This window comes from Heliconius melpomene, chromosome 21 (assembly GCF_056956725.1).
Source record: "Heliconius melpomene rosina isolate 202511_hmr_F chromosome 21, ASM5695672v1, whole genome shotgun sequence".
Taxonomy (NCBI): Eukaryota; Metazoa; Arthropoda; class Insecta; order Lepidoptera; family Nymphalidae; genus Heliconius; species Heliconius melpomene.
Window position 1 is genome coordinate 5252939 of NC_140409.1, and position 17088 is coordinate 5270026.

The 17088-nt window shown below is 31.8% G+C and overlaps 1 long non-coding RNA gene across 1 annotated transcript; it reads left to right on the forward strand.

Moving 5' to 3' along the window:
• The first annotated feature begins 14528 nt into the window (after positions 1-14528).
• Positions 14529-16854, forward strand: LOC146526977 (uncharacterized). The gene is made up of 4 exons (XR_014879246.1): positions 14529-14687; positions 14975-15146; positions 15312-16642; positions 16675-16854. It is a non-coding gene; the product is annotated as an uncharacterized LOC146526977 (long non-coding RNA).
• Positions 16855-17088: the final 234 nt, after the last annotated feature.

Here is a 17088-nt window from a genome sequence, read left to right on the forward strand (position 1 = left end):
TCTATAATATAATGGTCACTTGAGTCACAACATTCTTTATTTCTTAATATTAAAACTTACTTCAAATTCTTTTCTAAAATTATTTTTTTTTCTTTTATATTTTCTTATACTCGTATATTATATGAGCTTAAGTTAAATTTGGAGAAGCGAAGTGATTTTACAACAATTCTAAATTGTACGTCGAAGATATATGAAAATACACATGAAGGATAAATTATTATTGATGAGAAATACAATTTAATTTTAAAATCTTAGTATTAATAAATCTACTATAATAATTCTAACATTGCCTCTATATGACTTTATGAAGTATTTGACTAGTTTGGCGAAGAAAATAGTAATTATTTATGGGTAAAGTCACATAAAATTAATGGTAGAGTATACAAAACTGCCACGCAGCGAAACAATATCACATTGCAGAACATAATCGACAACGTCATCGAAGTTGTCTAAAAGACATTGTTAACTTATCTAAATTTATTCTTACAAATAACATAGACAAACATTACGTTTTAAAATCGCATCCCACATTGCTCATATATTATTCTAAGTTCGACCTAATCTTCACTTAATAAAAACATATTTTTACAAAATACAGTAAGTATAGGGAAATACTATGTACATTAAGCATTATTTATGTTCTTTTTCTAATTTACTATGTTTTCTATATGCTGCCCAAAATTCTATAATATATAAAATTATAACATTTTTCTTTCGCTTTACTACGAATTCTATAAGATTTTTTAACATTATTTATGTCCTGGTAGGTGATAGAGACAAACGGAAAAAAAAGAAGCGACGTTAGATGTAACTTGCTGATGTTGTGTTATAACGCCAAACTAAAATTGCGTACTTTAGTTCTTAAGATATTGATTTAATAATATGTTAACATGTTTTCTGTGATTTCTATTCTGTAGTTCATATTACAAGCGCAACGTGTTATGATGCTTGGAAGAATCACGGACACACAAGAGTCACGCTCGCAACTACCTCGCGTCACGTACGAGCGAGTACCACACTTTTAGAGTTTTTGACGTGACAACCTCTTATGAATTGATGACAGACAGACATCCTAACTTCAAAGTTAGGATTTGCTTACAACTTACTTACATGCGCGGGATTGGCTAGTGTCAGTTTTCTCCGTCATCATAACACTGTGCGCCATTTATATTGTTACATGTAGGTTAGTACCTATTTTCAATTAAATCATAACATTCTTAAATATAGGTACAATTATTAAGGTTCAGAATGTGATTATATCTATTTTATTCCATTTATGTATACATAATATGGTACTTACGGTTGATTTTTGCAATCTCAAAAATATTTAACTTTTCTTTTGGAATGAGGTCAATCTTTGGTCTCCTTAGTGTGGTAATTGTGCGATTTTGTTTCTGTATCTATTACCTATACATAAGCAAGCTTATGTAAATTTTTCAACATTTTCTTTAAAAATAAATATTCATACATTTGATTTGACATTCAACTAAAAATATTAACCTGCATGCCTATAGAACTCAATACAACTACGTAAGAAAGTATGTAGTTTTATATCAAGTAGAGTACGTAATCTAAACAAAAAGAGGCTTAAATGGCATTTTGCAATCTTTAAAATAAAATTATGTTTTACAATTGATGAATTGGAATGTACCTATATGTAGGTAAATATGGTAAATAGACAATGTCAGAAAAGGAGCAATCTTTTTATATCCTCAATTATATTTGCTACGATTCAAATTTAGGTTCAAATTATTGCAATTGACTTACTTAACCTTCTTTTGTGCGCTTCATCTATAACCACGTCCATTATTTTATGTGTCTCGTTTTACAAGCAATTAAACTTATTATATAATATAACGCCAAAATATTTTTTTTTATCGCTACACACACTCACACACAGATTTTTTGATCATTTCTCAAATGTCAAATTATAATTATAATACTTACCTATAACTATTACAATTTCGTATAATAAAAGTGAAAGCAACATTTTCGTAATTTAACTTATATTTAATTACAAGGCGTTACTTTTTGTTAACCTATTTTTTTTTACAGATGCGACTCTTAAATATATTTTTTAAATAAATAATATCTATAACAACTAGGCCGTTTATGGAAAGACACATACAAAAATTATATAATGGCAGCAAATTGAATACTCGCACATATTCTCATAGAGTACTATAACTCAATTATTTAACTAACTGTTTGGCACGCATACACAGTACAGTACACCTATATCTTTTTAGTATTTCAACAACTGAATCTTACACTTCTTTTGGCTAACTCAATCGAAACTCCAATTTTTATATTCTAAGAGTTAGCATTTAGCAAAATATTGGCTTGTTAAGAAAGTCAATTCATTTTATTGTATTAATGAAGACTACATTTATGTGACCAGTATTGGACAAAATCTATACATATATTCTTCTCTATTGTCATCTCTCCGTTATCGTCATCGTCATGACTACATCCTTAGAATTTGTGATTTTTAACAACAAAAACCAATGGTGATATAAAATATCCAAGGTAAAAAAAAAAAAAAAATAAAAATAGCTTTATTCTCATAGTTTTCTTAACAAGTTGAGTCGCTGAGACTTCCCAGTAAGTAATCAAAGATACTTGTGTTGGGAATGACTCGCTTCTCCGTTTGATACATTTAAGCTTAGAGAATAGTTAATATATAACAGAAGACAAATAAGGGGGCCGTATACGTGTGTGTGTGTGAGTGCGTGTGTGTGAGTGTGTACGTGTGTGTGTGTGTGTGTGTGTGTGGGTGAGTGTGAGTGTGTGTGTGTGTGCGAACATGAGGTATGAGAGGGTTTTTCGTACATGTCCTGTTCTATATATTAATAGGTTATATTTATCTGTGCATTGTGTGTAAAATAGGGAATAATATTACGAAAGTAATGTTTCAGTTTCTATATAAGAAAGTTTATCTAGCCAATTAGTCAAAATCTTCTTGCATGAATAGTTTTTCATAGAATATATGCGAAGGAAGCGATTTATTTTATTGTATAAAGTAGCCGATTGGAAACCATATTGTCGTTTTGCGAAACTCGAGCGTACTTTACATATTGGGGCAACACGATCATTTCGTCGTTTCCTTAATTTATTTTTATCAAAATACATAGTTCCATGACACTTTAAGATTAGGTTTAGAATATAGAGTTTTCGCACAGACAATATACCGCTCATTTTATATAAGACACTTGTTGGAAATCTGTATGACTTAAAGTACATCACCTTAATGAGAGCTCTTTGGGCTCTTTCTAAACTAAGGAAATGGGACTTTGCAGAGCCACCCCAGATCGGGATGCAGTAAGTAATAACAGTCTGCACAAGTGCAATGTAAATTCTCTTCAATAATTCCTTATCCATCACATGCCTGAGTGATTTGAAGACCCGTATTAGTTTTCTGATACGAGTCATCAGGAGTTCAATGTGAGCAGTCCAACACAGCCTTTGGTCCAACATAATCCCAAGGTACTTTGTGCTTATAACTTTCTGCAAGGTGGGACAGTGACAAATGTTAGGAGTAGAGTTGTCTTGTTGACAATTATGAATCTTTAGGGAGAAATCAAGAGTAGGTTGTGTATTTGCATACTTTGTGAAGCATATATAGCTTGTCTTTTGTATGTTTAATGTTAATAAATTATCACACAACCACTTTGATATTTTTGCTAAACCGGTTTCTGCCTTATTTTTTACGTCTAGCCAAGACTTGCCAGTAAACACGATGGCAGTGTCATCAGCATAGGAAAAAATATTCCCTCCAATGTCCTGAAGCTTACATAGGTCGTTTATGTAAATTAGAAAGAGCGTTGGCCCGAGGACGCTTCCTTGCGGTATACCGTAAGTGACACATTCTTCACTACTTAGGTGTTCTCCAATCCTGACCATTTGCTTTCTATCCCCAAGATAGCTCTTGAATAGACTAAGAGCTTTATCTCTTATACCTATTTGCTCCAGTCGGCGTACAAGTGTGACTACAGAGACCGTGTCGAAAGCCTTTTTTAAGTCTAGGAAGACTGCGAGACATTTGTTACTCTTATCTACTTCTTGAACAATAAGAGATGTAAGTGCTAAAATGGCATCTTGTGTAGAGAGCCCCTTCCTAAAACCGTATTGTGAGCTGGATAAGATATTAAACTTGTTCAGGTATCCCATCAGTCGATTATTCAAGAGTTTTTCCACAATCTTAGAGATAGAAGTCAGAACTGATATAGGCCTATAGTTATTAACGTCGGTTTTATCCCCACCCTTAAACACAGGAGTCACTATAGACCGCTTAAGTACTTTAGGGAATATACCCTTTTGAAAGCATAAATTAGCCAGCGAGCAGATCAACGGGACTATAAATGCTCTAGCCATCTTCAAAAATTTGGTTGAAATACCGTCCCAACCCGGGGCGCTGTTTGAATCAAGACCAATTAGTATTCTGTCCACTTCTGTGGGATCGGTGTCAAGCAGAACAAAAGATGATACGGTGGAATATTGGCTCTGTGAAATCACGGATGTGTTTTGAAATTGTTTTGAACTATAGATGACCTCTGCCAAGCTTTGTCCAATACTGACAAAATACTTGTTCACATGATTTACTGACTCTTGTGGAGTGGTTCGTACTGCCAGTAAATTGGTGTTTGTGGTTTTTTCTTGTTTATATTGGGCAATGTAATCAATAGTAGACCATAGTTTTCTTGGCTGTTTAAGATATTTATTTATTTTGTTTTTATGATATTGTCTTTTTAGTTTATGAATTAAATTTGAACAAAAGTTACGATAACGCTTAAAAGTTATTTTTAAAATTTCATTGTGCGGATTTGTCCTAAGTTTAATTTGCATTAGATTTCTTAACCTAATACAGCGCAGAGCACCTATTGTGATCCACGGCTTATTAATTCTTTTGTTGGATGAGATGGATACAACACGGGAGTGTTTACTGAGAATAGTTTTTATCATATCAATTAGCGCCACAGCATAACATTCTGGATCTTTGAATATGTTAAGACAAAGTACGTCTGCGGTTATCAGTGAATTGTAAGCATTCTCATAATCAATAATAGTTTTATATTTTAGTAACTTAGATGTCTTCAATCCCTGCGAGATGTGTAGAGTAACCATATTGTGATCCGTCACGGTAGTATTTAAAACCGCAACCAAGGATGAGCTGTGGGAATTGCAATAATTTTTCACGAATAGTTTTTCATTATTTATTCTATGGAGATCTCGATTTAAATGGCCGATAGCAAGCTGTCTCTATTCAAATTTCTTTCGTAACATGACATACGTAATAATTTGAAAATCTATTCAACTATCCTCCAAAACGTAAAAAAAAAAAACAAAATTTTACAATAGGTTCCAATGAAATTAATTGTGATTCATAATAAAAAAAAGTATAATGCGGCAATTTTCTATATTATTAAATTATTACATAGCTTCCACTTTATATAGCTTTGCCTTCAGATCCAGTTGACTCTATTAATAAAATTTAAGCAAAATTTTAACTAATATGGTCGATATTTACTGTCCGCGAAACGTCACTATATTGTCAATGGATAAATCGATAAAAAACATAAATTGGAGGAATTCCTGTAATTTTCAAGATAATTTAAAAAAAAATCAGTTTTGACGAAGTTACAATTTTGCAACAAATTATATTTTAATTTAATTTAGTTTAATAGCGTTACTCTAAAAATATATAAAAAAATAAACGGGATTAGAATCTTCACATTTTTATGTTTTTCCAAAAAATGCGGTTCATATTAATAGTTGATACAGCATATTCGAACTATTCTAATAAATCGTTGTTTTTAGGCAGTTATTTTGTAATGCACTAATTTCTGTCTATTTGAATAGAAAAAGTTTCTTTTGCAATAAGCAAAGTGTCAGTATGGACAATTTAATTGCAGCAATCGTAGAATGAATCCTCAAATATTTTTTCGCCTGAATAATACTAATAATATAATATTTTTTTTTAAATCACCTATATTTGTAGCACAGATATATATATGTATGTACATATATGACACTAATATGATACTTCCCTCAATATCACGTCCTAAATAATAAATATACTATTTATTTTCTTCTGACAAAAATGCTTTGGTAACAGCGACTTTGTTTCACTGGATATCTTTGGACAATTAGCAATACTTAATAATATTAACGCTCTATGCTTAATTCTTAATATTAAAATACACACAGATGGTTGGTACAACAATTTCAAAATTCGATTAAGACTTCAAATTTCTTACAACGCCGATAGAATGGATACTTCAATACATCGATATTAACAATAATACTTGATTAAGTTTATTTGTCTTGATATCTTGATGTCAAAACATGGATTTTTACGGACATTCTTTTTGAATTATTTATTAACATCCGTAGAACCTCCCGGTGGCTTGACGGAGATTCGGACCGCATCTGGGCCCACTATAATTTTCACCTGAAAGTCAAACGTTTTTTTTTAGAGAAGAAACAATAAGGCGATGTTAATTGAAGAAGACAAAAGGTTTAAATGTTAACAGATGTGTATGTTAGATGTGAGGTTTAAATATGAAATGAATTGACAGGGTGCGGTGGGATTACCCCACCACCCAAAAATTATACAAAACTTATATAACCCAAATTTATATAACCTAGAATTTATACAAAAAAATATTGCCCTGAAAAATTAAAAAAGAAAAAAAACAAGATCTGAACGAACATATCTGTTCAAAGCTGTGCTGCTGAGTCCAGGTCCCCCTCAGAAAATATCTCTAAATGCGCCCATCTGTATAAGTATGTCATAAACAGGGGTTAGGCAAGGGTAAAAGCCATCGCTGGTCCAGAGAGAGGAACCTCCTCACACTACACGCGGTTTCAAGTAAAATTGTCTTCTGCATCCGGTTCTTGATCTGACAGCTAAGCGATAGCCTTTTAAGATGTTGGTCGAGGTTTTTCGCTATTAAACCGTTAATTAAAACCTCTATCGGCACAATGATAGTCGCATTGACATCCCACATGGCAGTATTCTCATGAGCTAAGTCCAAATATTAAGATAATTTTTTCTTTATGGCCTTTGCGAGATTGTCATCATCTCGTATCCGCCATCTCTTAACATACTTCCCAAATATACCACTTCATTCACTTGTTCTAACATCATACCATTTACACTGATCTTGTATTCCGTCTTTTCTTCAATTCTTTCAAATACCAGAACCTTTGTCTTATTCGTATTCAGGCTTAGACCATTAGTTTCACATACTTCTTCCAGAGTGATAACTAAAGCCTGCTATGAGCACTGCATCATCTACCAATTCACATTCAAGTCACCTACTTTCACTTCCATGTCACTTTGTTTCATTCCTTGAAGAGAATATCAGGTATATTCAGGTAATCGGAAAGAATAGACTGGTCCTAGTAGAGCAAAGCACAGCTATTTTCAAGAACTGACGTGGGATTGTGCCTATAGTAAGGCATCTTTAATTCCACAGGACCATATTAAAGAGCAAGTCATCTTGGCTACTTAATTGTGTGTATTATTATGGTATGGTTACCTGTTACCTGCCACCGATATTTTAACCGCACAGTATGTCAAAAACTTAAGTAATATCTACACCATCTGGATACGTGACACTCCACTACTGTGTGGTTTCGTAGGAACTTCCGTCCACATGTTACGCAGCTATGGTATGGCCTACCTGCGCGTCTATCTCCACCTCTAAGGCCGGCAACACACCTGAAGCTCCTCTGGTGTTACCCGGTTATCTTTTTATATAGATGGCGCACACTGCAAATAGCGATACTATTTCTTTTGCTCTAGCTCTAGAAGACCCTCGTGGGACCCCCATGCTGATTACTACCAGAAGATTTTTTGCCATGCACAACGATCTGAACTCTGTCAGCTAAATAAGAGGTCAGAAGATTGAGTGCACTTTCTCTTATGCCGTAGTCACTACTACGGCATAAGAGAAGGCACGGCACTCAACATTGGCCGTGAAGCTACACTTAGCTTCACGGCCAATGTTGAGTGCTGTAGGCAAAAAGGCTTTGGACAAATCAAAGAACATGTCAAGAGCATCCTGTGATCCCTCCCAAGCCTCACATATGTTCTTTATAAGAGTTATCAGCATCTGTAGTTGAACGACCATACTGTTTGTCGTGCATAAGATTATGTGTGCTAAAATGCACTAAAATTTTATTTAGGATAGTTTTCCGAAAATCTTACTAAGAGAGAGTAGTACAGAAATGGGTCGAAAATTATTGGGATCAGATATACTACACCTTTTAAATATAGGTATGACTTTACTAAATTTCATTAGGTCAGGAAACACACCATACTCAATACAATTATTAAATGTGAAGTGAGGAGCAACAGCATCTATTATAAAATTAATTAATTTGACAGAAATACCCCATAGGTCTGACGTTTTTTGATATCTAAGTACATAAATGTCTTAATGATGTCTCTTGAACTGTCTGATTTAAATTTAAAATCTATATTACATTTGCGTACAAATCAATTTTACAATCATACTGTGCCCCTGCGCCACTACTAGCCTCAATAAAACAAAAAATATGAAAATAATATTTATTCAAATTCTAATTCAACTTTTAGGAACCATAAAAAAAAAAAATTTCTAAAACGATGAAACATTTTAATAATTAAAAACTTTTATTTTTTATTTTCAGTTAGTTTCGATACAATTTGTAAATCGTCTTTCAGTAGCGTCAGCATTGCCTTCTTCTGTTGGCATTCGTCAAGTAGCAGCTCTTCAGCATTTTGTTCAAAATTTTTTATTAATTGTTCGTAGTGTTTTTCAAATCTATAAAGGTAATCACAAAATATTAAAAAAACATAATAAATATTTTTTCGTTGTTTTGGTACACATACATTAAATTGTCTAATGTGGGGAACGGAGTGTAACACTCTTTGCCAATCTCACTCGTCGAGCGGGAATTGAACCCACAACCGTTACGTTTCCAGTGAGACAATGTGCCGCTGCGATTATCATTTTACAATAGATGTTGACAAACTTTAGGTTTCCTAATGAGCCAAATCAGTGTTACACACACAGTGTTAATCCATATTTATATTACAAATTCTAAAGTAACTCTGTCTGTTACGCAATCAGGGCCAAACCGCTAATTTAAGCGCCGTCTCAACCTCATGACACACAAAAACAATGTTTTACAAAAATATTGTTTTAAAAAGTCCGTGACGGTATATGTATAAGTTTATCTCTGAAGATTGAGCAAATGAATTTACTTTAAATGTATCGGGATTTTGTATTCATGTATTTTCTATAATTTGATATTCATCCTTCTGAAAATAAATATAATAGTCACTTTTAGCATTTCATCTAGATTGAAACTACCTAGATAGACTACCGACTGATTATCTACGAGTAATTTTCGAATAATATTAATAAATCGAAATTTCGAAAAAAACAGCACCACTTTAAATGAAACCACAGTTTTAACTACTCTATAAAAGCCTAATATAATTTGGAAAAAAAATAATTCCCAAAAATAAAAATGTTATTTTTTCAAACAAAATAAATAATAAAATTATCATTTTAAAATAAAACGCCATTTGTAAAGTACAACATAGGCACGCACACACTTACCTGTCAAATCGGAAACGTCGCACACGTATGTGTGCGTCACACGAAATACAGGTATGGATAAAAATCGTGAAATGAAAAAAAAATCCTACGTCCAAACTGTTGAGGTACCTTGATTAATTTCTTAGGTGTGGGTTTGAAATATATTACCCTATATGCAGTTTCAATAAAAGAAGCGCTTCCTCTTCCACTGTATATATATATCTTCCGGAATTGAACTCAGACCAATGGATTTAATAAGGCAAATACTATAAAAACAGTGTTTTATGCAAAAAAAACAAAACTAATCTCACCCGTGGGTTTTTCGCGATTGTTTCGCCTAAGCCAATCTTGTATATTAGAACTGATTACAGAACCAATATCTTCAATATATAGTGCATTTAGTGTTAGTTGTAGCTTTTCGAAAAAATCCTGCGTAGATGGATTTAGATATTCTACATCTAGATTTCTAGGTGTTATTGGTTGGTTTAATTGTTCTGTGTTAGGGGGTGCGCCTTCAAGGTCACCCCGCGCTGTGATAGGTGACTGTCCTGTAGTAGGTATTGTTCCATCCGAAGTATACTCTCTCTCTCGTCGTTTCGTCTCTTCTGAAATTGTGGATAATGTTCTTTTAGAGATGCTTTTAGAGCCAGAACAGGCTTTAGTTTTCGATTTATTTTTATTAATATATCTTGAATCATTTGATAATGTTTGTGTCTTATCTTTTTTCGCTTTAGATTTATTATTTTTTTTAGTTATCGCACTTTTGTTTTGTTTATTATTAGTTTGTAGATTGATTTTGTTAAAGTAATCGATAATATTCAATTTAGGAGGGCTTCTATTATTTGTTAAATTTTGCGTTGTATGTAAAACAGATTTAACTGAATCGTCCACCTCTCTATGTACTTGTGCCTTTTCCACGATCAGAACTGGTAAAGGGCTTTCTGAATCCTGATCGCTATGTTTTTCAACGTTATCATTTTTCTTTTTAATTATTTTCTTTAGCGATCGATCTTTTTTTATATTTTTTTTTACTTCATCAATGATAGTTTCCATTTCCAGTTCCTTTATAACTGGTTCTACTTCAGTTATATTATCCTGTGGTTCTTCGATCACTAGAGAAGTGTTTAGCACTTCTGCTACAGTACCTCTCATACACTGGTCTTCTAAAATTGGGCTAGATTTGAAATTATGCTTTTTTGTTTTTGCCCTAGTCATAATAGTTTTAGGTTTGGAACTGTCCTTATTAATATTTTCAGTCTTATTGTTCACTTTATTTAGTGTTTTGTTACGTTGAGTTTTTCGATGCTTAATTGATTTTTCGTTCACTAGAGAAGTGTTTAGCACTTCTGCTACAGTACCTCTCATACACTGGTCTTCTAAAATTGGGCTAGATTTGAAATTATGCTTTTTTGTTTTTGCCCTAGTCATAATAGTTTTAGGTTTGGAAGTGTCCTTATTAACATTTTCCGCTTCTTCTAACTTAGTTTGATTCGATTTCAAATGATTCTTTTTTGCCTTTGCTCTAGTAATAATAGTTTTAATTTTGAAATTACTATCATTTTCAGTTTCAATTTGGTTATTTTGAATATTGTTGATTTTAGTTAGTGTTTTGCTACGTCGAGTTTCTCGATGCTTAATTGATTTTTCGCCACCCAAAGTAGTTATGCTAGACTTTTTTACAGATTCTTCCATGTCGATGTTCGTAATGGGAAAATCAAATGGTTCACTTGATTCTGAACTTGTTTCATTAATTTTCTGAAATGAATTATTTAAAAAAATAAAATTTTAATTAAGCTAAAGCTAAAGCAATAAATGCTATTTCAGCTATATTTGAAAGACATAAATAAATAATTAAATATAAATAGCAATATACTTTCAAGATTTTTTGCGTAATTACGTAAACCTTTATGTATTTTTTGTGTAATTCTATCGATTAATTTGCAAAAAAACTCTGCATCTCAATAGATCTTATGTCGGTGAATTCGGGAACGACGCATTACTTGGCTCTCACTTCATATTTATGTGTTTATTCAAATTCAAAATATTCTTTCTTCAAATAAACTATTACAAGCACTTACCACACACCACAAGATTATAAGCACTAAGAGAATAATGATAATTAAAACACATATTAATAAACTTCAAAAATAATTAGAACCTACAATCGTAGCCTTTCAGTCAAGTCACGACATTTAATCTTCTAAATAAGTAAATTAAAAGCAAAAAATCTTTTTTAGAAAAAGCTTTTATTTAAACGCTCTAGAAAGGAGAAAATAAAGTTTTTCTCTTAAATTTCATCTATTAACTCATAACCTCATATATTTGATTGAATTGAAACTTTAAAAATTGTAACTTAGCAGATTTTACGTAATTAAATTAGTACTAGATTATAATTATATACAAGTAAATCGCGTTTATAATTTTCAAGTCGGTGCCAAGTAAAACAAACAGTCTTAGTAATTAGAAATTATAATAAGGTTGTTGGATATTGTAGCATTAGCTTAATCACATAAGTCTTAAATTTGCATTCGGTACCTATGTGCGCGACAAATGGACGAATAACTCAATGTCACGCCAACCAATTTCGATGATTCTTATTTATTTGAAAAGATACAGTTCAAGGATAATTTGGTGAATAGTATCTATGAGAAAATCATATAAGTTTATATAACAAATGGTCGAATGACTAAATATCACACCCACCGATTCCAATGACTTTTTTTATTTGAAAGGATAGGTACACTTCAAGGATGGTTCGGTGAAAGTTAACATATAGAAAATATTAAATCTAAATTATCCTCCCTACTTGGTTCGTTGCGTGGTAACTATCGTTGTCTGCCTCGTAGTCTGTGCTATACAATATATTACTCATTAGTTCATTCAAATGTAACTTATCTAGTTGAAATAATATCTAGAAATAAAATAATATCTATAAATATCTAGTCGCTTCTAAAATTATTTTTAATTATTATTAATTAATAAACGATTACAAATAGATGCAATTTATACTAACACATTTATATTAACACATGTATTCTTAAAATAAATAAAACAAAATAAATAAATCATCTTCACGCTGTATCCCGCACACAGCAGGGTAGGCAGAGGGAACACAGTGTTAAGGCACTCCGTTCCCCACTTTCTGCCGAATTCTGGAGGCATTGTGTGTTAAGTGGCGGAACTCAACGCCGCGCTTTGCATCGACACCAGAGCGAAGAAATGGAAATATAAACGTAAATAAATATTTCACTTCCTCGAGTGGGAATCGAACCCACAACCGTCGCGATACAGTCGCACCCTTGTGCCGGTGCGCCACGACGGCCTCATGTATTCTTATTCGTAAATTGTACAAAACAATTTACAAGCGGACAAATAGGAAATAGATCACATAATAGTGCAAATAATTTATACTTACCCACCAAAAACAAGAACCAAATCTATTATTAAAAATCTATTATTTATGAAGGAGCACAAATTACGATAAATTACCTCAAGATATAAAAACATAGAATTTTTTTGATTTTAAAACTAAATTAAAGAAACATCTTATAAAAATAAAATAGAATCCGATCTTGTATTATAACTTCAAATGTGGGTAAACCTAACTTTATTGTAAACGTACTCATCGTTGCATTTCTTTTTGAATCAACTTCAAAAAGAAGATATTCTCATTTTTGACTGACTTCAAAAAAAGAGAGAGAATGCAGCGTGATAAATAAATAATATAATTAATTACCTCAATGTTCTTTTTTCGTTCCGTTGTATTTCCACAGGATGCGAAAACTTTTTCAATAGTTTTCAATAGTAGTAGTATTTCAATAGTCTAAAGTCAATATGATATGATGATAATTATTTATTACGTAGCTGGATTACTTAAATGTTTTTTATAAACAACACAAAAGCACTATTTCAGTTAATTTAAGTTCAGTTCCGCGCCTAATGAATACACGTAAGACGACAGGTACACCGAAAAAGAAGAGACATTTTGAATTTGTAACCGTAAGCAGTGTTGCCAACAAAAGTTAAAATGCAAATATCTAACCAAAGTATTGTAAATTTTATTAAAATAAATTAATTTTATCAACATTTTCAATTTCGAGGCTTTCGACGTTCACATTGTATTTTTTTTTGAGTTACGTACAAAAAAAACTTTATACTTATATTATTTCGTTGTTTGTCTGTTTTTATGTATCTTTAGACTGCTTATTTCAAGATCGAGTATCGGATATGTTAAGCTGAAATTAATATCAAATTAATATCAGAGTTACGACTTTTATAATATTAATTTAATTTTCCACATGTTACTTTTTTGTATATATTGTTATATTTGTCAATGGCAACAACGATCTTGTTATTCCATGTAATCATGGCCGATTAACTCCAATACTAAAAGTTTTACTTGCACACATAGCTAACGTTTGGATGTCCGCATGTTTGGTGCTTAATGAGACACCAAAAATTCAAATAAAATTAATTATAATTCGTAGTACTGGCAACTGGTAATTTTAAGGTTCATTGGCAGATTCTTACCCTTGCAACATTTTACGTTACTTTTGACCCTCAATTACCATTATATGTATCATTTATATAGAAGTATATACTTGTACCAAGACTTCTCGACATAGTAAACAATTAAATTATATGAGTGGTAAATACTTATATTCTTTATTAAACACAAACAATGCTTCAACGCTATCAACACTATACGTGTACGTCGAACACGTCTTACTTTGTTGCTAAAAGCGGAATGAACAATGCATGCTTTTCTTAATTGTAACGAATTAAATTTATCCGTTGAGGAATATTAGACAAAAAAAGAGCAATAAAATGGACGAATATAATATTAATATCGTTTCCCACATAAAATATTCAAGGTTTATTTTTCGAATAATTTTGTTATATTCAAATATAACTTTAACTTATAACTTTCTGCCAATGGCAACACTGCTATTTACGTCAACTAACATAGCGGTTGATTGTTATTGTTTTGATTGATATCATGAATTTGTAAAGTATCTTTGAAGACGAAGAAGAAGTAAAACATGTCTTGTTTCACAGATTTCCTAAGACAGAAAAGCTAAATATTACCAAGTAAGTGTATAAATATTACGTAAAATTACTTTATTGCGAGTACCTTCAAGCGTTATAATTACGTTATTTATTTGGTAGCCAGTATTTGGTTTGAAATTTTGTAGCTGTCAACAGATCACACACAGATCTTCCACATTTAACTAAAAATCAATAACGTAAAGTGTGAATATTAGAGAGCAGTAAATACTAGAGAGAACAGAAGAGAATTAATAATGTTTTTGCAAAATAACCTATATGTAACAGTTCTATATTTTGAAGTTCATTACCTAAATTTATTTTGTTTTCAGGCACAGGCTTGGGTCAAATGTTGTTGGCCTAGGACTTATTTGGAGTCATTACAATCCCTACTTACTTACATTAGTTTCGGGAGACATAATTTAGATGAACAATGCCAACCTTGTCTTTGCTCTGATTGAAAATACAAAATATTTACATGTAAATGTAAAACACCTTATAAGGGTAAAACTTGCTTCACAAATATTTAGCCAGTTTGTTGCTGCTGAGAATTTATATTTATAAAACTTGCATCCAATAAGTGGAAATGAAATAAATTTTAATAATTTCTAAACAGAACATTTTTTTAGAAGAGTTGCGGGAATTTTATGTTATTTTTTTTATTTACAGATTGTTATGAATGAAAATGTACTAAAAGATTTAAAGAAGAAGTGAACAGGATACCTTACTTTGACAGAGCAAATACAATATTGTGACATTTTTAAAGTGTTATTGGAAAGAAAAATATTATTTTGGGAAACTTATAAAATATCACCTCTTGTGGTGGTTGAACAGTTTTAAAAAAGTGCTTCTAAATAAATAGCTTATAATTTATGATGAAATTGTTTTCAAAATATTCAGAAAACAGGTGGTGGTGGTGGTCCTTTACACCTACTGTAATGGAGAGTGAATACCAAATACTCTCAGTTTTGGATAATCAAATACACCCCAACAACTACGACTCGTCGATCATACTGTAAATATTAGCTTCACGCTCACACCAGGGTAGGCGAGGGAACTTTTGTGTTAAGTCCGAATGCAGAATTCATTAGGCATTCCGTATTGAGTGGCGGAACTCAACGCTGCGCTTTTCTTCGAAACCAGAGTGAATAAACGAAAATGTTAATTGAAATAAATATATTTATTTCTTTGAGTGGGGAACCCACAACCAGTCGCGTTTACAGTCATACTTTGTGCTTCTGCGCCACGACAGACCTCCGTACTGTAAAAAACGATCTCAAATTACCTGATATTTAGTACTAAATATGTTTCTCTATGCTTTATCGATTCTTTTAAAATTACTTCTAGAACTAATAACTAGCGTAACGTCACAATCTTGTAACATTATTAAAGAATGCATTTTCGAAGGATCCACTATTTTAACATATATTACCTACAGTTTCTGGAAACTTCCTGTAAATTATGAAATTATGATATTTTTTGATTTTCTTGTCCATTAGCCATTAGTGTAAATATCTCAGGGAAAACAGATCAGTATTTAGTGATAACATCCTGGAAATGCCATCGCCACGCCATCCTGGAAATGCTTCGAAGCTATTACCAATGCGTATACCATCAGAATCACACCACGCCGCACCAAATTAATAAGTATTAGTGAAATTCTGTAATCCAGGTGATAAATAAAAATAAAAAAATAATGTATTGTTGTTATCTTTATTAGTTAACCAATCTACAAATACGTTTGTACGTATAATTTGAAACTTGTGGCATCTTCAGCCCTAATACACACACCACATCTCAAATAATACATTCGACATCCCTACAGCGTGTGATGCGCCTAAATAACAAAAAGAAAACCAAACAATAAAAAGTAAAATATGAACCTATATATCATGAAGCTTCTCTTCACTAATGAAATTAGCAACAATTCTAAGCTCGTCATGATATTTTATCTAATGTTACATAGACAAGGTAAGTAACAATATTTAGTATAACAGTAGGTAACAAAGGTAACCGTATGCATCACCGGGAGTCAGCTGTCACAATAGTCATCTCAGCAGTTATTTGTACATACATAATGTTATACTATAATAGTACTAAAAAAAATATTTAACAGTTTTATACTTGGAGTATATAACACAAACAGAATAGATGGAAGAGCGTACGGAGTCTTGTAGAAATCCGTGGAATACAACTTATTCATGTAATGTAACTTATTGATATAACGAAATAATATAATTAATATATTATATATACAAATTATGTATTTGGTATATAAATTGTCTATTTTAATAAAAACCGATCTTTGGTCTAGTTACGAGATGGTAGCTGCTTACGAATAAGTAGATAAGTGATGCAGGTGTTTCTATTGAAAAATCTAAACTGTTTTAGAGATCAATTTATATTTCCTACTAAAATTAGTAATATCATATGGGCTAAAATCATG